This window comes from Lynx rufus, unplaced genomic scaffold, assembly GCF_022079265.1.
Source record: "Lynx rufus isolate CCGP_SWC_20201006 ecotype Redwood Valley unplaced genomic scaffold, mLynRuf1.p SCAF_8, whole genome shotgun sequence".
Lineage (NCBI taxonomy): Eukaryota > Metazoa > Chordata > Mammalia > Carnivora > Felidae > Lynx > Lynx rufus.
In genome coordinates, this window is record NW_025814896.1 from 87305270 (window position 1) to 87329473 (window position 24204).

Here is a 24204-nt window from a genome sequence, read left to right on the forward strand (position 1 = left end):
AAACTTCTCTAAAAAATCTATTAAACAATTTTTTTTAAGTTTTTAAAAAAGTACTTACAGAAGGGGAGGGTCATACAATAATACTGACAACCATTATAATCACTGAAGTCTAATGATAAGAGGGTTCGTTTGAGTTTCCCACAACTTTTGGGCGTGTTTGAAAATTTTCTACAGTAAAAGGTAAATTAAGTAAACTAAAGCTCTGTGCCAAGACCCTCTCCAGCCTGGTCTGCCCAGTTCTCGGCCCAGAGCCTGCATTCTATAAACTCTTTTTTTTTTTTTTTAATTTTTTTTTTCAACGTTTATTTATTTTTGGGACAGAGAGAGACAGAGCATGAACGGGGGAGGGGCAGAGAGAGAGGGAGACACAGAATCGGAAACAGGCTCCAGGCTCCGAGCCATCAGCCCAGAGCCTGACGCGGGGCTCGAACTCACGGACCGCGAGACCGTGACCTGGCTGAAGTCGGACGCTTAACCGACTGCGCCACCCAGGCGCCCCTTGAGCCTGCATTCTAGATGTCACCCGGTCCTGGGCACCAGAACCACTGGTCCCCCGGGACTGGCAGTCTCAGCTGTGAGTGTCTCAGGATCCCTGCTCAGCTGCAGAGATTCTCAGCTGACTCTTGCCAGCAGGAGTGGCCTGCACACTGGGCCCCAGGCTGTGGGCTCAGCACACAGCCCTGCTCCTCCTCAGTCGCTTCCCTTTCCCCATGGCAACAACACCAGCCTTGCCCCTAGCACACCAGAGGCATGCCCCTTCCTGCCTGTCTGCCCACCTGCCCACCCAGCCTATTGCAGGTCTCTCTGTCTTGTCACGGGTTCCCCTCTCTCATCCAAGTCAACGTGCACCCGTGTCTCACATCCTAAAAAAATAAACCCCTCACGTGGTCTTGGTCTATGACCAAGCACTCTCCTTGGTCAATGACTCCTTCTCTCCTTCTTTCCTATTTCTGGAAAGGCTGGCCTACACTCAGGGCATTGGCATGTTGATGGTGGGGCACACAGGGCTGAAGCCCAGCCCGCATCCTCTGGCCAGGCCCACATGCTGGCATGAGGGGGTTAATCTCCCTGGAGGCAGGGGACCCCTTTCTGATTTGCACAAAGGTGCAGCCCTGCTTCCTCCCTGCCTCACTGTGTTACCCCACTCTCTCCCAAAGCCTCTGGCTCCTGCCCCACCACCCACCTCTGCACCCTTGCAGAGGGTGCATCACTGGCCTCCCAAATGGCCACATCCCATGGCTCCTTCAGGGAATTTGGTTTTCTGAAGCATTTGCATGACTGGTTTTCCCCCTAAGTCTTTTCTGCCCCATTGGCTCCTGGGACCCAAGTTTCTGGATCTTGTGCCTCAAAGACCACTCCCGTCAGTCTCTCATGAGCTCCTTTCTCCCTGAGGCCCCCTTGATAGTGCTTTCTCCTCACTCTGCACTCTCCCCAGGCTGTATCCCTGGCCTAATCTCTCTGCTCTATTCCAGCTGTCCATTGTCATGCCCACCTATAGGTGCCATTTTCTTTTCTTTTCTTTTCTTTTCTTTTCTTTTCTTTTCTTTTCTTTAGTAATCTCTACACCCAACATGGGGCTTGAACTCATGACCCTGAGATCAAGAGTCCCACACCCTACTGACTGAGCCAGTCAGGTGCCCCTTTCAACAGTGAACATGTTATCTTGTCCCTCGGACCCTCTCGGCCCCCTGTGTTCTTTTTCTGGGCAAAAGGTACCATCACCCAGCCAGTTTCCTGAGTCAGCCACAGTGGGGGTCACCCTTGCCTCCTCCCTTCTCTCAGTGCCCAATCCAATCACGGACGGGTGGCCTAGTTCTGCTGGCTCCTCCTGAGTCTCCCCCTGCACCCCCACTGCCTTCCTTCAGGCCCAACTATTGCAGTAATGGTCCTGCAGGTCTCCTCTCCATTAATCTACTCTCCTCAGGCTGCCAGAGTCCTGAGATGTAGGAACACTCATGTCATCCTTCTGCTCAAAATTCTCCCATGGCTCCTCATCCCAAAATAAAATCTCAACTTACAACACAGCACATGAAGTCCTCCTCCCTAATTCATGCTCCAGCTATACCAAGTGGCTCATGGTTCCCCAAACATGATGGGCTTTCTTGTGCCTCTTTATAAGATCCTCACTTGACCAGGCTTTTTCCACATGCCTGTTGTTCTGGCAAACCCCAGCTCTCCTCATCTAAGGCACTGCCACCTCTGGGAAGTCTCCCTGATTTCCCCGGCAGACTTATGGGCTCTGTCCCCTAAGCTCCTATCACAGGTACTACAACTCTTATGCTATCTGCAAGTCCCCAGTGGCATGACCCAGGCCCTCTTGGAGTTGGACACACAATCTAGGCATGAAAGTCATGGTCTTTCTGACTTTGCTAATATTGTTCCCTCTGCTCATCCATAACCTGGACGTCCTCCAAACCCAGCTCACCTTTGCTCGTTTCCCAGAAAGCATTGCCTGCTCTTCCTCAGCAATCACTCTCCCCCTTACACTTGGAACACCAGGCCTGGCAATGTCAGCTTTATCTGCAGACCAGTGGCACTCAAACATTTTTAGTTACCATGATCATAGAAAGACAGACATTTTCCATCATACGCTAGTACAAACATGCATTATAATATATGAAATATATAACTAAATGAAACAAAAATGTAAATACTACATGTAGTATAATCTGATATCTTCTATTTCACTTGACTTCTTTTTCTTTTTTTTTAACGCTGGTAATGACACATGTAATTAAGTTCCACAAACCAGTCCCCACCTACCATCTGAAACCTCTGCTGCAGCCAGCAGGGATCACTCAGGGTTTCTAGCAGAGGAGCAATGTGATTAGAAGGATGGGTTAGAACAGTGCTTCTCAAGTGTTCTAAGGGGAAGGACTGATTTTCTAAGTTCCCAGTCTGCATGTACTTTATGTTTTAAAAGTACAATAAGAATGAGTTATTAGAAAACAAAGTAATGAAGAAACTTACAAAATGCAAGCCAATTCATTATCATTAGCTTTCAGTAGACACTGTGGAGTGGTGGCAAGAATGTGCTGGCTGGCAAACACCAGACGGGCCACAGGCTGAGGAGGCTTCGCCAGTACTTTTGATGCCCTGAAACCCTTGCCAAGTGGCTGGCCACACCTACCCTGCCGATCTCTGTCCTGAAGAGATTCCTATTTGCATAGTCTAAGGGGCTTTGCCAAGGAGAGATGTGCCACTGTGCAAGCTCCTGCCTTGTCAACAGAGCCTAGCTGCCTCAGTTTGCATCCTGACTCAGCCGCTAACTGGCTCTGGGCCTTGGATAAAGGACTTAACCTCTCCCAGCGTTGATTTCCTCCAGGATTGTCCTGGGAGATAAAATAGCAATCCTCACTGCAGGGCTTGGCCTATGGCCAAAATCTAGGTCACTCCCCCACCTTGTAACCCACATGGTTACAGTTCTGCCACTATGGTCATCCCCTGGCTTCCTGAGTCAGCCTCATCCTCCCAGGTCCCTTCTCTGTGTCCCTCACTGAACACTTGGGCCAAACCTTCACCCCGCCTCCGTTCCTCACTTGTCTGCCTCTCACTCTCAGGACACAGCTTGCATCCTACTTGGCAGAGGAAATAGTGAAGCCCAGCTGCCTCCCACCCCAGATTCTCCTCACCCCTGCATCCTTTCTCAGAACTCTCTACGCCTCCAGCCTAATCCCTGTACCTAAGCCTCACTTACCCATCCCTCCTCTCTCCATTGATGGAAGCGTCTTTCCATCGATGAGTCCCTCCCTCTTCTGGGAATCTTTCCAAAGAGTCCAATCTGGTCTCTGGTCTCTCCTCAGCCTAAGGCAATTTGCCCAGTGGTATGCTGGTAAATATATAACAACAGGCCCTCTGGAGGAAAAAATGTAGGCACATATGAGTTTATTGTAAATTTTACTGACATAAAATATGTTTAGCAATTTACAAGTAGTAGTAAAATATACAGTAGTCTATACTGTAAATCGCATATAGTAAATTGAATCTTACAGAATACTTTCATTGATTTTTACCAACCTGCTAAGTCCATAACTAACCTATAATTGTAATTGACAAATGAATATAGTTCTAACATGAATATTGGTTGATATTTTTGCTTGTGCCAACTTACTGGTTGAAACAATGAAAGTGAAACAATGAAGATACATGTTGCAACTTCACTCCTTTGTCAATGGTATAAGCAACTTCTTTACTGAATCAGGTAATATTTTTTGAATACTGGAAGAACATCTGCTCAATTTCTCTGTTCCATTCACAATGTAATAGCTACGGGCACAATATGTATATAAGTTCAATGTGCATATTAACATTTTCTCCATAATTTTAAGTCTAGACAGTCAACAAAACAATAAATCAAGCCCTGATGTTTGGTGTTTATCAATTTCCATGGTGCAAATATTCCTACCGTGGCTGATTTCAAACTACCAATGTGATGCTTCTGAATGCAGAGTTAGGAAGAAAAACACAGTAACACAACATCATATAGTATATTCATAGATATAACAGATGTAAATCATCTTAAAAGCATAAACAAAATACTCTGAAATCCTTAGAAGTGATGAGTTTCTGTTTTTAATATAATTTACTTAATTGTAATTTTATATAATTTAATTTTTTAAAAATAGCCAAATTTAACAATTGTCTCACAAAATTCCTGAATATTTAACTTCAGCTCTTAGGATCATCTGAGCACACTTGGATCTGACCCCATCCCTCCAGCTCTGCCTTGAACTCACAAAGCTCTCCAAACCTGATGGTCCCTTCCAATGTACATTTTTCATGTCTTTCTTTTCAATATATGAAATTTATTGTCAAATTGGTTTCCATACAACACCCAGTGCTCATCCCACAAGGTGCCCTCCTCAATACCCATCACCCACCCTCCCCTCCCTCCCACCCCCATCAACCCTCAGTTTGTTCTCAGTTTTTAAGAGTCACATTTTTCATGTCTTATAAGCAAAACTGAACTCATTCTCCTGCTCTCAAATCCGCTCCTCTCCAGGCTGCCATTTTGGTGAGGGGCTTCACCACCCACACAGGAACTCAAGCCAGAAACCATGGAATCACCATCCCACAGCCCTCAAACCTCCTCTGACTGCAGGTCATGGCCATCTAAGCCCCACTGGAGTCTGCCCCTGATCTTTGTCCCTTGGCCTGCTGCTCTGCTCACACCCCCATCACCTTCTTCCCAGTCCCCCACAGCGTGGCACTGCCTGCTCCTGTCCATCTTCCTCATGGCATCAAAAGCACTCACTATGTCCTGCTCTGTTCTGTACTCAGCAAAGTCAGGCTTCCCAGAGCCCAACAGTCATTGCCCCTTGTCCCATCTCTCCAGATCCACCTCTGGCATATCCTGCATACTCAACTTCTGCCCTAGCTGCAGAACTAGCTGCAGTTCCCTTAATGCATACCACTCTCCCAAACCTCCATGCCTGGCACATACCATTCCCTGTCCCTGAAATTAAAATTCCTGCTTCACAAATTCTTAAGTCATTCTTTTGGACTCACCTCAAATATTATCTCCCTAGTGAGCACCCCTACTCCAAGCAGAATTCATTCATTTGTTCACTAATGCATTCCTTCATTACTAATTTTTATTTATCACTAACTATGCGCCAGATTCTACGCTAGGTACTAAGGATGCAGAAATGAGCCAGGCTCTTGGAAAACTCTAATAGGAGAAATACAACTAAGGCAATCAGCCCCCTGATAGAGCTCTGTGGAGGGTTCTGGGGAAGAGCAGAAGGGGGACACCTTTACAAAGGCTCCTGGGAGCTGTAGCCCTTGATCTGAGCTTTGTAGGCAGGAGTTAGCTAGGGGAGGAATGTGAGAGAGTGCTCCAGGAAGATGGTGCAAAGGCCCTGAGGCATGAGAACGCAGGCCACTATATGTGATTCAGTTTGGCTAGCCTTCAAGGGTCAAGAGAAGACCATGAAGGAAGGCAAGACCAGATCTAGAAGAGTTTTAACTGGCACATGGAGAAAGCTTGATAAATAGTGATTCTGACAGTGATAAAGGCAATGGGGAGCAATGGAAGTCTTCCCAGTCTAGAATTACAGGCCTTTCAGAAGGATCGATTTGAGAAATATAAGGGAGAGATACAGGGTAAGAATCAAGACGCTGGGTGATAGAATTGGCCACTGGGTTCTCAGAGCAGCTGTGGTGGCAGTTTTCCTTGGAAGCCAAGATGACTGGACTGAGATGTGAGGAAGAAAAGGGGTGTTCTAGGTGAACAGGGGGGATGGTGAAGTGGGATCATGAGTGAGGCACACAAAGAGATCCCACTTACCCATCAAGAGCCCAACCTGCAAACTTGCCTTTCCTTTCTTGTCACACTACCTTCCCTCAGTTTTTTTTAAATGTTTATTTATTTTGAGAGAGACAGAGAGAGAGAGAGAGAAAGTGCACATGCATGAACGGGGAAGGGGCAGATAGAGAGAGAAATTCCAAGCAGGCTCCATGTTGTCAGAGCACAGCCCTGAAGTGTAGCTCAATCTCACAAACTGTGAGATCTTGACCTGAGCCTAGATCAAGAGTCTGACACTTAACTGACTGAACCACCCGGTAGCCCCTTCCTTTAGGTTTTTAAAGGGGCCTTGCTCCCTTTAACAGAGGGCCTTTGACCATGCTGTTCCTCTCCCTGAAGAGCTTCCCAGCCTCCTCCCCCATTCTTTAGGAAATTGGTAAGTTTGGAAAGCACCCAGAATTACTTGAGGAAAAGGATCTGTTTGCGGCAGATACATTTGAATTTGCCAAGAGACTTTACTACCAGTTTCACTCACTTAGAGACAGAAGCCAAGTCATGGTTTTCTCCCTGTGGCCCATGTCTTCATAAATAAAATTTGGGCCTTGTCCTTCACTGTGCATCACACAAAGCAAATGCCCAAAAATTATTTGCTGAATGAACAGTCAGATGAATGTAAGAGCCCGGCCAAGGCTGCATATATAATGTACCCCTAACCTTTTCCCCATGGTCAGCGAACTTGTTTTCGATTAGAATTTCCAGATGTTCTTAGGGCCACAGGCATATATGTTGGAGACTGCACACCTCAGGACACAAAGGGTTATACCTGTTTTTGCTCAGAAAGTAGAGGAAGTTGCTAAATGGACCAAAAGAAGAACAGCATGCTTGCTGCTCTCCATCTCTCCTTTGGTCCCCAGCTGTTGCCTCATGGAGGGTCAAAACAGGCCAGATAAAACCTGTCCGACTCACAGCTCCAAAATAACAGGAGTTAGAAATGTGACCCAACCGAGGTTCTGTCCCACCCAGCCCTGTTTCTCCCCACTCTGCGGCCCAGGGAGGCTCTGACCCAGGACTGGCCACCTCAGGCCTGCCCCATTCCTGCACCAAGTTCCCCAGATTTCTGTTTTGAGACTCTATTCTGATCTCTCATGAGATCCAAATCTGTGTTCACTTTTGGGTAGTGGGCCTGGTTTTCATCTTCTCTGACAAAAAGTCAGGTGTAAGTCAGGGAGGGATGGAAACCCATGATCCTCCCACCCCTGCTTCTCCACCCCCTAGCTTCTCAGAGGAGCTACAGTAGCGGCTGTCCTTAAAAGCCAGACTCAGCCCCACAGTACCTCCCTCTCTCCAATCTGATCTTGGTGATGTAGCAGTGTAGATGAGCAGTCTTCACCCTCATCCCAACCCCAGAAGGCAGAACCAGTCAGGACTCAACCCCAGAGCCAATGAGGTGGAGTTGGGAGCCTTCATGCAGGCCATGGGACCTGAAGGAGACTGATTCTCTCCCATAGAGCAGAGACCAAACAAGACCTATCCCTGGATATAGAACACATCCTTCCTGGAACCTGATACAGGGCCTTTGCCCAGAGGTGATTTTAGACCATTATGTATTGAATGTTCTCCAGAATTATTTGAGTGAATGAATGACTGATATTGACACTGAGTCAGGAAGCCATCAAAACCTGTATACTTCTGGGTTAAGAAAGGGGCAGTCATGCAGACCCCCTTCTCCCTCCAGGTTCAGAATGTCACAGTCAGTAAGATGGCATGACATCTCCTTCCCACATGGGCACAAGTTACCTCCTCCCCATACTTCATTCCCACTTTCCTCTTTGTCACTGTGCCCTGTGCAAAGCATACATGGAGAGCCCTAACCCAGATCAACCTATGTGAAACTGTCTGAGGACAGGAAGTCTAGAATACCTCCCATAAAACACACACACACACACACACAAACACACACACACTCTCTCTCTCTCTCTCTCTCTCTCTCTCTCTCTCTGAAAAAGCACAAACTGGGCAAAAATCTGGGAATTCAATTTCAACAAATCATTTTTTTAAGTTATGGGATTTCCCAGTCTCTCAAAAGAAAATTACACCCCCAGACAAACATATATAAGTAAAAAACATAAAGACACTGGCAGCAAGCCAGTGGGTGGGAAATCACCAGCAAGGGGATCTCTGTTCCCCTTAGAGTTCTATAATTGTTCCAAAGCCATTGTTCCTGCTCCTGCAACCAACCATACTGTAAGTTGTGTAAGACGCTGTCGAAAGAGCACAGGGCTGAAAGGCAGGAACCTCAAGTTCCAAACCCACAACTGCCCCAAGTAGCTGTGTGACCTTAAATGAGCTCCTTAGCATCTCTGGGTTGTCCTATTTCTATCTATAAAATTACGGATGTCCTTTAAATCTTCTGTCTTGGATTTCAACTATATTCACAGTTCCTGGCCCAGTGCCACCCAGGAAGCGATTAACAAGTACAAATGAGGAGAAATGGTCCAACACGATTTTTGCATCAATATAACCCCAATATGAATTAAGATACCATTTCCCAACAAGTTCATCAGGGAAGTTGCACAGAAGGCATCTTTGGAAGGTCACAATGTCTTGGGATTTTCTCCTTTTCCATAGCCAATTTTTAGCCCATGGCATGAAAAAGAGAGAAGTAGGAGTAACTCTGTGGGGACAGTGAAGGGATTAACTTTACAGAACCACTAAGGCAGAGGCTTACTTGTGTCAGTCTGAGCTGCACCACTCCAGGCCCTCTTGGACCTGTCTCTAGGTAATGAGCCCTAAATGTGGGTCCCTGCCGTTGAGTGGCGATGACAGTGTCATGTGTCTGCCCAGGGAGTGGATGTAAACCCAAACATCATCAACCCCACCCCAGCCCAGGCTAGGGTACTCTCAGACCACTTTTGCATGAACACAACTAGTGCCTGTCCCCAGCCACTGGAGAAAGGAAGACAGCCCTTTGCAGGGTTGGCATGCAGCCAGGGTCCTGGGCCTTAGTCCAGGTAGTGACCCCAAACTCAGAATACTTCCTCAGAATGCTTGCTCTCATCTCCAGAGAACCCTAGGGAGAGAGTCCTTGTGTTCCTCCCAACATTCTCTCTATCTCTTCAGCATCCAGGGAGACACAAGCACCTGGGAGTTGTTTGTTTCAGGGTGGGTTTTCCTAGGTTAGTTCTGAGGATGGTCACACAGTGTTCCCAGAACATTTGCCTTCTTGTCCCCTCTGCATCCCTGAGGGGACATAAGCCAGTGGGCTAGAAAGCTCGGCTTCAGAAGGACAGCTCTGCCCCTCACCTACCATGTGGCTGTGGGAAAGCTACTTGACCTCTGTTTCCTCTTTCATGAAATGAAAGTTATCTGGACTGAATGAGCACTCAGGCCAAGCCCAGAGCTAGCTCATATTTACTGTGATGATTACACAGAGCCACAAGAGAAACCCTCATAGATTAGACCAACAACAGGCCTCAGGGAAAATCCGTTAGCAATGCTGCTAAAGGGGTCCTGGTCAGGTCACACGATAGGGACTGGGAAAGGTCAAGAATGTCAAAATAAAAGAAAACCTTGCCCCCTCCCAGGAAGACTCTGGGATGGTGAGTGTCCAGGGCTGCTTTAGAGCTTATGGAACCCATCCCCTCACTGCACAGCTGAGGAAATAGCCTCAGAGACAATGTATGGCATGCCTGAGGACCCACCACAGGTTTGTGACAGTATTTGGACAAGAGGACATATCTTCCAATTTCTTCTCAGTGTGGCCAGATTATTTTTTCAGACATTAATTTGTGTTTAGATGACTGCATTTTTTTCTTTTCCTTCTCATTGCAAGAAAGTCTTAGATCTGTCCTCTTTTGAGTTTCAGAACTAGACAGAAGTCACCCTGGGCCCTTTTCTCCTTTGCATCTATTTTCCTGAGCCTGAGTTTCTTGCAGACTCAGAGGAGTGTCTTGAAGGCCACCCTGGGAGGGAGAAAATGAAAGTAGAGAGGGAAGTGGGACCCTGAGGAGTAGGAAGAGAATCCAGACCAGTGCCCTGCACCTTCAAGAAGCAGTGGGCCTCAGAGGTGGGGAGGAAGCGTCCAGGGCACAAAGCCTCAGGCATGGCCTGAGGGCAGAGTCTGAGCCTCCCAGGCTACCTGGGCCCGTGAGACAGAGCACAGCCTACAGAAGTACCTCTTTCCTGGGCACCATGAGCCTCCTAGATTCTGGGGTGACCCTTATCAGGAAGAGGCCTATAATGATAGCAATAGAATTTCCTCCCCATCAATACAATTGGAGCTCAGGGTTAGAACTGAGTCAATCCCAAGAGCATTTCTTGTCCTTCTGGGATGGTGAATTGAGATTCATACTATCCACATAAGGCACTGCTCAGTCCCCTTCATGACATCATTCCCTATAACCATATCACCCACCCGTACAGTGCTTTACAAAGTGCTTCACAACAGTCCATTCAGTCCCTGAGATCCTCACCATTAACCAGATGAAAAAGAGAGAGCCCAGAAAATGGACCAGATTTGCTCAAGTTCACATAGGTGGTAAAAGAACCAGGACAAAATCCCCATTCTCCTGACTACTGGACAGAGCTCTTTATGTCACTGCCTACCCAGTACTGCTCTTTGTACACAGCTGGCCTCGGGTTACCAGCAGAGCTTGCTCTCTCAGAGAACACACCTCACTGTCACCCAGGTTCCATAGCTCAGGGCAGGCCTCTTCAGGAGAAACAAGGCCTGCAGGGAACATCCGGCAGTCCAACCCTTCCTGGGTGACACTGCCTTGGTGACTTTGCAGGATGCAGTGATGACTTTCTAGATGCTTACCTGACATTGGCTGTATGTCAGCTTGAATTGAAGCTAAAAGCTTAGACATTGACAAAACCCCCTATCAATGATTGGGAAATCAAAAACAAAAAGTATAAGTGATTACCAGACAGATGAAAAGAGTCTATAAACCCACTAGCCATTAAAAAATGCTCAACTTGGATGCCTGGGTGGCTCAGTCAGTTAAGCATCCAACTCTTGATTTTGGCTCAGGTCATGATCCCAGGGTTGTGGGATTGATCCCTATGTCAGTCTCTGTGATGAGCATGGAGCCTACTTGGGATTCATTCTCTCTCTCTCTCTCCCTCTCTCTCTCTCTCCCCCCACCTTGGCCCCTCTCTCTGGCTCACACTCTCTAAAAAAAAATTTTTTTTTAATTATTAAAAACAATGCTCACTGGATGCCTGGGTGGCTCATTTGGTTATGCATCCAACTTTGGCTCAGGTCATGATCTCATGGTTTGTGAGATCGAGCCTCACATCAAGCTCTGTGCAAAGGGCACAGAGCCTGCTTTGGATCCTCTGTCTCCCTCTCCCTCTGCCCCTACCCTGCTCACACATGCTCACTCCCTCTCTCTCTCTCAAAAATAAACATTTAAAAAATGCTACCTTAAAAAATGGGCAGAAGACATGAAAAGACACTTTGCCAAATAAGACATCCAGATGGCCAACAGACACATGAAAAGATGCTCGGTATCACTCAGCATCAGGGAAATACAAATCAAAACCACAGTGAGATATCACCTCACACTTGTCAGAACGGCTAAAATGAAAAACACAAAAAATAACAAGTGTTGGTGAGGATGTAAAGAAAAAGAACTCTCATGCACTGTTGGTAGAATGCAAACTGGTACAGCCACTGTGGAGAACAGCATGGAGGTTCCTCAAAAAGTTAAAAATAGAACTGCCCTATGATCCACTAATTACACTACTGGGTATTTACCTGAAAAACACTAATTCAAAGGGATACATGCTGTTTATAAGCAGCATTATTTACAACAGCCAAATTATGGAAGTGGCCCAAGTGTCCATGGATAGATGAATGGATAAAGAAGATGAACGGATAAAGAATGGATAAAGAAGTGTAATATTATTCATCCATAAAAAAGAATGATATCTTGCCATTTTCCATAATGTGGATAAATCTAGAGGGTATAATTCTAAGTGAAATAAATCAGTCAGAGAAAAATAAATACCACAAGATTTCACTCATACGTGGAATTTAAGAAACAAATGAACAGGGGCACCTGCGTGGCTCAGCTGCTTGAGTGTCAACTCTTCATTTCAGCTCAGGTCATGATCTTGCAGTTATGAGAGCAAACCTGCGTCCATCTGTGCTGGGCATGAAGCCTGCTTGAGATTCTCTATGTTTCCCTCTGCTCTTCCCTCTGCTCCTCCCCCACATGTGTGCTCTCTTTCTCTCTCTCTCTCTCACCAAACAAAGAAACAAATGACCAAAGAAAAAAAGACAAACCAAAAACCAGACTCTTAACTCTAGAGAACAAGCTAATGGTTACCAGAGGAGAGGTGTGGGAGGGGATGGGTGAAATAGGTAAAGGGGATTAAGAGTACAATTATCTTGATGAGCACTGACTAACATATGAAATTGTTGAATCACTGTATTGTACACCTGAAACTAATATAACACTGTATGTTAACTATACTGAAATTAAAATTAAAAAAAATTTTTTTTCATTTTTTTTTAATGTTTATTTTTGAGAGAGAGAGAGACAGATCACGAGCAAGGGAGGGCAGAGAGAGAGGGAGACACAGAATCCAAAGCAGGCTTCAGGCTCTGAGTTGTCAGCACATAGCCTGATGCGGGGCTGGAACTCACGAACTGTGAGATCATGACCCGAGCTGAAGTTGCACACTTAACTGAATGAGCCACCTAAGCGCCCTGAAAAAAAATTTTAATTAAAAAAAGAAAGAAAAAATCCAGAAAGAACAATATTTAAAATTTTTTAAAAACGTTTATTCATTTTTTGAGAGAGAGAGTGTGCGCACAAGTGGCGGGGGCAGAGAGAGAGGGAGGGGCAGAGAGAGGGAGACACAGTATCTGAAGCAGGCAGCACAGAGCCTGACGCAGGGCTCAAACCCATAAATGGGGAGATCATGACCTGAGCTAAAGTCAGATGCTTAACCAACTGAGCCACCCAGGTGTCCCAGAAAAAAACAGTACTTGAAAAGTGACAGGGGCACCTGGCTGGCTCAGTGGGTAGAGCATGTGACTCTTGAACTCAAGAAAATAAATCTTTAAAAATGAATAAATTCATTAAAAATTAAAAAAATAAAATAAAAAGAGTGACAAAACATTGTTTCCAAAACTGTATGCTTATTTCTATAGGTGGCATCATAGCATTTACATTACATTTATCATTTATGAAGTTTTTTAACTTCCTGCATATATGATCCAATAAAATATTCATATACTTCAAAAAAGAAAAAAGAAATGCCCACTAAATTCACACTATTATTGCTGCTGTAATACCTATTAGCTTGGCAAAGTCCTTCCCCTATACTACTGGTGGGAATATAAATTGACACAACCTTCCTACACAAACAACAAAAGCCTTGAAAGTATTCACATGATCAAATACAACATGGTATCCCAGACTGGATCCTGGAACGGATAAAGGACATCAGTAAGAAAACTAATAAAAGTCAAACTCAGGGGGCACCTGGGTGGCTCAGTCGGTTAAGCATCTGATTCTGGGTTTCGGCTCATGTCATGATCTCATGGTTTGTGAGGCCAGGCTCTGCACTGACAGCAAGGAGCCTGCTTGGGATTCTCTCTCTCCCTTCTCTCTGCCCCTCCCCCACTGAAGCTTAGTTAATAGTAATGTACCAATGTTAACTTATTAGTTTTGATGAATATACTCTGTCCGGTTAGATAAGATATTAACATTAGAGGAAGCTGTGTGAAGGGTATGTAGGAACTCTGTACTATCTTTGCAACTTTTCCATAAATCTAAAATTATTTCAAAACAAAACGTTTATTTCTAAAATGTTTATAGATTCTTTTACCCGGAAATTGCAATTTCTAGGATTTTATCTCAAATCTTATCACAGATGTATGGCGCACCTGGCTGGCTCAGTCAGTAAAGCATGCAACTCTTGATCTTGAGGTCTAGGTTGGGGGCATAGAGCTTACCTAAAAAACAAACAAACAAACAAACAAACAAACAAACAAAACCCTTAAAAAAACCCCAACACCTAGCACATTAAAAAAAACACCTATTGGGGCACCTGGGTGGCGCAGTCGGTTAAGCGTCCGACTTCAGCCAGGTCACGATCTCGCGGTCCGTGAGTTCGAGCCCCGCGTCAGGCTCTGGGCAGATGGCTCGGAGCCTGGAGCCTGTTTCCGATTCTGTGTCTCCCTCTCTCTCTGCCCCTCCCCCGTTCATGCTCTGTCTCTCTCTGTCCCAAAAATAAAATAAACATTGAAAAAAAAAAAATTAAAAAAAAAAACAAAAAAAAACACCTATTAAAAAAAACCCACAGGGGCGCCTGGGTGGCGCAGTCGGTTAAGCGTCCGACTTCAGCCAGGTCACGATCTCACGGTCTGTGAGTTCGAGCCCCGCGTCGGGCTCTGTGCTGACGGCTCAGAACCTGGAGCCTGTTTCCGATTCTGTGTCTCCCTCTCTCTCTGCCCCTCCCCCGTTCATGCTCTGTCTCTCTCTGTCCCAAAAATAAATAAACGTTGAAAAAAAAATTAAAAAAAAAAACCCACAAAACTTATCAGAGATGTAGATGGACATTTACAAAGATACTGCACCACCTGTGATAATCGCAAAAATGTGGAAATTATCCACATGTCCAAGAATAGCAGGTTAATTAAATAAATTGTGATGCATCTAATGATGACAGAATGTGGTCAGAAACAATATTACAGTATTTGTTGACATGAAAAACGCTTACAATAGAAAGTAAAGTGAAAGAATTAAGACACAAAACTGTATCTATTTTAAGCTTAATACAATTTTTTAAATGATGTACATAAGCAAGATATGAAGAAATACACAATATATTAAAGGTAGTTATTAATGGGTTATATAGAGAATCTTATTTTCTTCTGAGTACATTTGTATCCCTTGTAAATGTTCTACAATGAACATATATGGGGTTTTTGTTTGGTTTTTTGTTTCTTTTTATTTTTAGAGAGAGAGAAAGTGCAAGTGGGGGAGATGGGCAGAGAGAGAGAGAGTCTTAAGCAGGCTCCACGCTCAGCACAGGGCTTGATTCCACAACCCTGGGATCATGACCTGAGCCGAAATCAAGAGTTGGACGCTCAACTGACTGAGCCACCCAGGTGCCCCATGAACATATGTTTATAATCCAGGAAAAAAAGGTATCAAAAATCCCTAACCCACAGCACTTCCTCAAAAATTTAAGCACAGAATTATCATATGACCCAGCAATTCCACTACAAGTATATATTCAAGAAAACTGAGAACATACATCCACAATAACACTTGTGCATAAATGTCCATAGCGATATTATTTATAATAGCCAAAAAGTAGAAACAATCTACACATCCATCAGGGTAAATAAAAGTGGTATATCCATACAATGAAAAATAATATTATTCAGCACTAACCAGAAATGAAGTATTGACACATGCTGCAACATGGATAAACCTTGAAAACATTATGTTAAGTGAAAGACACTAGACACAAAAGGCCATTTATTACAGGATTCCATTTATATGAAATGTTCAGAATAAGCAGATCCACAGAAACAGAAAGTAGACTAGTGGTTGCCAGGAGCTAGGGGATAGTCTGTAACTACTAAAGGGTCCAAGGTTTCTTTTTTGGGTCATGAAAATGTTCTGTAATTAGTGATGATGGTCGCACAACCTTGAGAATATACTAAAAAACATTAAATTGTATACTTTAATGGGTGAATTTTGTGGTTTGTGATTATCTCTCAAAAAAGGAAGGAAGGAAGGAAGGAAGGAAGGAAGGAAGGAAGGAAGGAAGGAAGGAAGGAAGGAAGGAAATTTCCCTATCCAAATGCTACATTTCACTGCTTCTCATAATTTTCTTTAAAAAACTGTTTTCTTACCTTTAAATAATGCTCAGGCTGGTGGAGTCCAACTGGCCCACCCCCCAGGCCAGGCCTGTGTACGCAGAGCAGACAGCCATCCATTTATGTGGTGGATAGAATCCTCAGAAAGTGATTGTAATTGTGAATCTCCCCCCATCAGTTCCTTCCTTCCTCACTAGTTCATTCACCTGTCTGTCCATCCTTCCCTCCCTCCTTCCCTTAAGCACTACAGCTATACTACCCAGGGGGCCCCCACAAGGAGGAGCTAATCCTTATAGTTACCCTCTGAAACCGACACTCTGTCCTTTTATATCTCCCCTATAAAATACAAGTTTTCTGGGATTTTAAATTTACCACAACTGTGGAAATTAACTGATCTAACATACAGCAGTCTGAAAAGACAAGAGATACAGAAGAGAGAAGCTTTAACAGGGGAAACGGGAAGGGGAAGTCTTGCAGCAGGCAATACTGGAATACTTGGAATGGACAAGCCTTGGTGAGGTATGAGGGCACCGGCGCTAGGAATCTTCCAGGAGAGAGGGGAAGACAGGGCACAAAGGCAAATAAGTAATCAATCCTGAGAAGATAGGCCTGCTTCTTTCCCTTATTGGGCCTGAGACTGTTTGCCATGAAATCTTACACCTCTGAAGTGTGTCCCTCACACCTAGAGGCCTTTTAGATACCCCGAGTAGATGGCATTGTTGTGGAAGAATACTGGGAGCAGAAAAGGGGAGAGGAGGAAAGCAGAAAATGCTGGCAAAGCTAGGGTGTCAGTCCCTCCCTGGGGCCCTGTGGAGGGCTCAGTACTTAAGGACACTTGGCAATTCTCAGTATTTGTCTCTATTTGTCTCAGTTGAGCCTTCTCATCCTACTGGAAACCCAAGATCTCCCAGCAGCCTTCCTAAGAACACATTTCTTGCAGGTCTGGGACAAGAATAAAGTAAAAAGAAAAATCAACATTGAAAAAGTAAAAGTAGGAAAAAACAAATGAAAATTTCAAAACCGACCGGAGGCTCTTTTCTGTAGGGTGTATAGAACTTTGTAAACAGCAGGTGAGGATTTGGGTCTGGAACTCCTGAGAAGGACTGGGGAGGAGGCTGGAGCCTCCAGAGCAGGGCAGCCCTTTGGGTAAAGATGCCACCCTCCTGCTCAGGGTGGGGCTGGGCTGGGCCAGCAGACAGTGGGTTGAAATTAAAAATTGATGGAGGAATTTGAACAAAGTCGGTGGGGGAAGCAGTAGTTTGGCACATGAGGGCTCACCTAGCAGGCCTACATACATAGACCACCAGGGTAGGGGTGGGTGCTGAGGATGGAAGGGGAGTCTCATGTATGATACTCAAAAGTTCTGCCTGTCTAGCAGTCTCCCCTCCTTTCTTCTGGATACAGCACCTCACTTTTTTCTTTTTTTTTAATGTTTATTTTTGAGAGAGCATGAATGGGGGAGGGACAGAAGGAGGGAGACAGGATCTGAAGCAGGCTCCACATTGACAGCAGAGCCCAATGTGGGGCTTGAACCCACGAGCCATGAAATCATGACCTGAGCCGAAGTCGGATGCTCAACCGACTGAGCCACCCAGGCACCCCAGCACCTCACTTTTCAGAAAGAGAACTCCATCTCCCTCAATCCCCCACGAGACTGTTAGCACAGGATCCAGACCTGCCAATGAGACTGTCTCAATCACACAAAGAGGCTGGCACTGCCTCTACCCAAATGCAGCCTTCCTTTTCCTGAAAATCCAGGCCCAAGTTTCCTGGCCTTCCTGAAGCCTCAGAGTCGACCCTTTCCTCAAGGCTATGAGCTAGGATTCTTCAAATAAATGATCTTTTTTGGCTTATGTTAGCTGGACCCTCACTGACACAGCCTAAGATACATGATGCTATGGTACTAATAACTCTCATTATTTACTGAGTGTCTACCATGTGCCAAGAATGGCATGGGGCCTATCACATGTATTAACCTAACTCTCATTCCACAGATGCAGAAACTAGGACTCAGAGAGATTAATACCATGTCTGGTAGTTCTAGATTTAAAGGAGATGAAAAGGCGATTCAGGTCCACTTTGATCTAGCTTCCAAGCCTAGGTTCATTCTCCCTCCCTTCCTTCCTTCCTTCCTTCCTTCCTTCCTTCCTTCCTTCCTTCCTTCCTTCCTTCTTCTTTTCCTCCTTCTTTTAAATTTGGATATTGGGGGCAGAGAGCTTAGTTAACCAAATTCCTCAGTTCCTGGCCCTTGAGCACCAATGATCCTCTCCCTGTTTCACTACCTAAGTTTTTCCCACCTCACCACGCTACCTTTCGAATGCCCAGCATCACAGCTCACACGTGATAGGGTCTGACCCCTCCCTAGTAGGCACTCCAGATATTGGAATTTGGTATTTTTTTTCTCCTTGAGGATCAAAATCTAGTTGGACCTGAGAAACTTTTCCAGGTGACTCTCCAGCACTCCCACCCAATAGCCAACCTATTAGCCTTATTATTGGTTCAGCTCTGGGCTAGACTGAAATGTAGGATTGATAAGAAAGAGAAAGACTCAGTCTCTACCCTCAAGAAGTTTAAAATTCACACATTGGTCCACTCCACAAAAACATATGGAGACCTGACCTCATGTGCCAGGTCCAAAGATAGAAGGATGAATGCAACAGTCGCTGCCCTCTGAGAGCTAAGAGTCTACTCGGCGAGAAGACAATTAATTAGACTTTTGTCACAAGGCTATGGTAGGGGAGATGCAGCAAAGCGGGACAGACAGAATCCAGACCTGGGCATGGCTCAGATAGTAACATTAATCCAAGAAATCATTACGAAATATAAATCCGTAAGTACATTTATTTCTGCTCATTTGCCTCAGCATCTTGCAACAATGGTGGATAGAATTTTCATCACTTGGGGTGCCTGGGTGGCTCGGTAGGTTGAGCGTCTGACTTCAGCTCAGGTCATGATCTGGCGGTCCGTGCGTTCGAGCCCCGCGTCGGGCTCTGTGCTGACTGCTCAGAGCCTGGAGCCTGTTTCAGATTATGTGTCTCCCTCTCTCTCTGCCCCTCCCCTGTTCATGCTCTGTCTCTCTCTGTCTCAAAAATAAATAAACGTTAAAAAAAATTAAAAAAAAGAATTTTCATCACTTGGAGGGAAAGTGTGGGACGGCTAGAACTAAACTAAAGACAACATGGCATGCAGTAAATTAAGTGTGAGGAGTTCAGGGAGACACCTCAGAGAAGGAAGCAGTCATCCTAGACTAGACCTGTGAAGACTGGGACAAGGGAGTCCTGCCTATCGAATGGGACACAGATGTCCCCATACATAGATACCTTCACTGGAGAAAACAAACAGGGTATCTAATATAAATCCCAATCAAAAGGCACAGCATAGGGGCACCTGAGTATCTCAGTCAGTTGAACGTCCGACTTTAGCTCAGGTCATGATCTCACAGTTAATGAATTCAAGCCCTGTATCAGGCTCTGTGCTGACAGCTCACAGCCTGGACCCTGCTTCAGATTCTGTGGTCTCCCTCTCTTCTCTGCCCCTCCCCCACTCTCATTCTGTCTCTCTCAAAGATAAACATTGAAAAAAAAAAAGGCACAGCAGATGGGAGTCATGGTCGGGTTGCTGCCCACATGGGTAACTTTTTACACGGCCCAGGATAGGTGGCAGTGGGGGCAGATTAGCTAACAGTGGTGAATGGTCCTCCTACACAGCCCAGCTGCCCAGCAGGTAAGAAAGCAGCACTGAGAACTCCCACCACCACCTCCCCCATCAGATTAGGCACAAGCATGCCCAGGACAGAGTCTGTTCACCAAAGGCTGCCCCCTGGGGAGTAGGTCGAGGCCACCCAGATCAGCAAGTGCATGTGGGGACTCTAAAAGGTTCTTTAACTTGGGCCGTGGTATCCCCAGCCCAGCTGTGTTGAACAGCAAAAATCCCACACTTGTTAGTGGGATGACAGTTTCCCAGACCTCAACCAAGCAGACTCAGGAGGTGGTTCTGACATCAGTCCCCAGCCCCTCCTCACTCAGGGCCTGGGGACCACTTGACCCAGATGATGAGGGACATGAGGGCCATGAGAAGCCCCTCCGGGAGCCTCACAGCTGGCCTCATGCTGACTTGAACACACTGATTGGGGCCCCTGCCATGTGTGTCTCTCACTGGGAGCCAGGAAAGTAGGAGGGGATTGTGAGGTCACTCAGTGGGGAAGACTTTTGTCCTGTGCCAAACTGGAACTGAAGAGGGTTCCCATAGGTGCAGTGTCACAATACATGCCAGGAACACCATTCTTCCCACCCCTGCTGGTCACAGACAGTGCAGGGCTGGGCTTGGCAGGGATGGGAAGTCAGAAAGGTAGGGAAAGCCTTGAGGGATGAGCCACCCTGGGTTAGGAAGAAAGAGAAAGGAGCAGGAATGATGTTCCAGGGAGGGCGAACAGTCTGGACAAAGATCTAGAGGTGGTCCAGTCTGAGTAAGAAGAAGAAACCAGGAAAAGGATTCCTGGTAAGACTCTCTTCCCCACTCCCAGCCCTCTGGCAAAAGACGCCAACGTTTCCCCAAGTGTCATATCCTCTAGGCATCTCCTGTTACTTCTATCTCCAACCTCAGGTCCAAACAGCCAAGCTCCAGGATCCATAGAAAACTAGGGTAGGTTTTCCACAGTCTGTCACTGCCTCCCTTCCTTCTGTTCCTCTAGACCTCCTGACTCTGATCTTTGCCCTGGATGTACTTTTCCTTTCATGTAAAAATAAATAATTTCTCTCAACCTGTCTCTCTCTCTCTCTCTCTCTCTCTCTCTCTCTCTCTCTCTCTCCCTCTCTCTCTCTCTCTCTCTCTCTCACACACACACACACACACACACACACACACACACACACCGCTATACCTGCTTAAACTCCAGTGGCTTCTCACTGCCCTTACGATAAAATCCCAAATTCTTACTCTAGGCCTGTCCCACCTTGTTCCTGGGCCCTCCCTGAGCTGGCTCAGCCACACCCACCTCCCCTTCTCAGCTGCCTCTTGTTCCAGGGTCTTCTGGGAGCCCATAGCCTTTGCTCATGCTGCCACCTCTGTGGAGAAGGCTCTTCACTTGCAGGTGGCAACTTAACCATTATTCCCTCACAGAAGCCTTCCCTCCTAGTCTAAACCAGGGTACCTTTCTCATAGGACTCTGTTATTTTCCATCACACTGCTCATGTCACTTTCTATAACCATTTGTCTCTGTGTGACTCTTACTTCATACCAGCTCCCCACACTGGGGTGATGGCTTCTCAGGTTTCATTCACCCTAATTCCCCAGAGCCTAGTACACATCCTGACAAGTATTTGTCTTCTAAATGTTCAAAAGACACCCCTCTGGCTGTAGGGTGAAAACCTAAGCTCTTGACACAAAGACCTTTTCATATCTGAGCTTTGCTTGCTCTTCTGCTCCATGCCCCTCAAACTGCCACCCCCACACACACCTCTGACCTCCTTAGGGACCCTGGACTCTGGCCAGACCAGGTTACTTGCCATTTTTTGAACATAATCTGCCCTTTCTCATCTCCATCCTTTCCCATAAGCTTTTCTTTTAGTGGAGAATAGCAAATTCCTATTCACCCTCCAAGGCTCATTCTGGCTCCTCCCTGGACTCCCCTGGGCAGCATTCCCATCCCTCCATTCCCACATCAGTCTATCCCTTTCTTCTTCTCCTACCTATCTTCTCCATTAACTCCTGTAGGCACCCTCTATTCCTCTTCATCTCAAGTGCCTATTACAGGTTCTAGCACACAGTGGGACCTCAAAGGAAAGATCTGTCAGCTGAATGGTCTCCACTCAATAAAGGAGGAATATTCCAATGTTTCAGCAAACCCCCAAGCAGCATAAGTTTACTTGTGAGGCAATAAACTCCCCACCACAAGGAATTCTTTAAGCAGAGGCTGCATACCCTATCCAACAGTCTTTTTCAAATTCCTTGTGATCCATTACAAACATACATAAATATCACATTAAAAACAAAGTTTCACAAAACGATATTTACTCTTTCTTCCATGTGGTATACCCTGATACTTTTTTTCTATTTCATTTTTCATAAATGCTGGTTTTAACCACTAAAAATGGGGTTTCAGGAGCCACAAATAAGTTGAGACCCACAGTCTGAAAGACTCCCATGCTGGCCAGCATGTTAGATTCACTGATCTCCAGTGAACCATTTCCTCTTTGACACCAGTGGGCATATTTAGGTAACTTACCTCATCAAAAGGGTGATCCTCCTAGAGCTGAGAAGGGACTAGAAGGAAGTCTGTGTTGACTGCTTAATAGGTAGGAGGGCTCCTGGTACAGCTGCCCAGAGACCAAGGCCTCCCACTCATTCAACTCAACAAATATTTTTAAGTCCCTACTACATGCTAGGCACTGTCCTAGTCTCTGGAGATACAGCCATAAACAAGATATTAAAAACTCCTGGGGCACCTGGGTAGATCAGTCAGTTAAGTGTCCAACTCTTGATTTCAGCTCAGGTCATGATCTCACAGTTCATGAGTTTGAGCCCCACGTTGGGCTCCATGCTAATAGTGCAGAGTCTGCTTCGGATTCTGTCTCCTTCTCTCTCTGCCCTTCCCCTGCTCATGTGCTCTCGCTCTCTCTCTCTCTCTCTCAAAATAAACAAACTTTTTTTTAATGTTTGTTTTTTAATGTTTATTCATTTTTGAGAGAGAGAGAGCATGAACAAGGGGGCAGGCGGGGGGCAGGGGGGAACAGAGGATCCGAAGCAGGCTCTGACCTGATAGCAGCGAGCCTGACGCGGGGCTCGAATTCACGAAACATGAGATCATGACCCGAGCTGAAGTCAGACGCTCAACTGACTGAGCCACCTAGGTGCCCCAATAAATAAACTTAAAAGGGATTAAAAACTCCTGCCATGATGGCAAGGCCGTAGAGAAATTGGAACCCTTGTGCATTGCTAATAGGTATATAAAATGGTGCATCTTCATGGACAATGGTATGATGGTTCTTCAAAAAGTTAAACATAGGATTATCATATGATCCAGCAATTCCACTTCTGGGTATATGCACAAAAGAATTAAAAGCAGACATCAGAACACATATTTGTACACCGATGTTCAGAGCAGTGTTATTAACAACAGCCAAAAAATGGAAGCAACTCAAATGTCCATCAACAGATGAATGGATAAATAAATGTGGTATATACATATAATGGAATATTATTCAACCTTAAAAAGGAAGGAAATTCTGACACATACTACCATATGGATAAATCTTGAAGACATTATACTGTTTGATTCCACTTATGAGGTACCTAAAATAGGCAAATTCATAGAGACAGAGTAGAATGGTGGTTGCTAGGATCTGGAGGGAGAGAAGATAGGGCATTATTGTTTAAAGGGGTACAGAGTTTCAGTTTGGGATGATGAAAAAGGTCTGGAGATGAATGGCGGTAATGGTTGTAAAACAATATGAATATACATAATGCCACTAAACTGTACAGTCAAAAATGGTTAAAATGGTAAATTTTATGTTATGTGTATTTTACCTTTTTTTTTTAACCTGGCACTTGGAACTTAGGTTCTAGAGGCACACACTGGGAAAACAGCTCATTAATAGAGTATCATTATTTCTCCCCACCTCAGAGCAGGAGCCATAAACTACATCTGGGTTCTGGAGAGTCTGCGTGCGGTAGTAGGATGGGGTCAGGAAATGGGAGGCATGCACAGGTTTCCCCACAATCTCTTGGCACAGAATACTTCTCTTTGTATCTGTTTTCAATTTTAAGCATATTAAGATGAAATTTTGTTTGGATAAAAGGGCCACAACACAGATTCATCAATTCTAACAAATGTATCAATCTGGTGGGGGGTGTTGATGACAGGGACAGCTATGCATGTTTGAGGGGCAGAGGGTATATGGGAAATCTTTGTACCATCCTCATAATTTGCTGTAAACCTAAAACTGTTCCCCCAAAAATAGTTTTTACAGGTGGGAAAGACCACTGCTGCCTAAAAACATGTTTCTAGACTACAACCTTCCTTTTCTAAAATGACCACTGGTTGAGAGATGTTTTCATGAAGAGTGGGCAAGGACCACTCTGCAGGAGGGGTCCCCTAAGCATTTCACAG

General features: G+C 45.4%; 1 long non-coding RNA gene across 1 annotated transcript in view; it reads right to left on the reverse strand.

Annotated features, from left to right (window-relative positions):
- LOC124503230 (uncharacterized) overlaps positions 1-24204 on the reverse strand; it is a 103609-nt gene that overhangs the window by 3207 nt on the left and 76198 nt on the right. The window contains exon 7 of the long non-coding RNA XR_006960129.1: positions 3698-3855. This is a non-coding gene — a long non-coding RNA (uncharacterized LOC124503230). The remainder of the gene's footprint in view (positions 1-3697; positions 3856-24204) is intronic.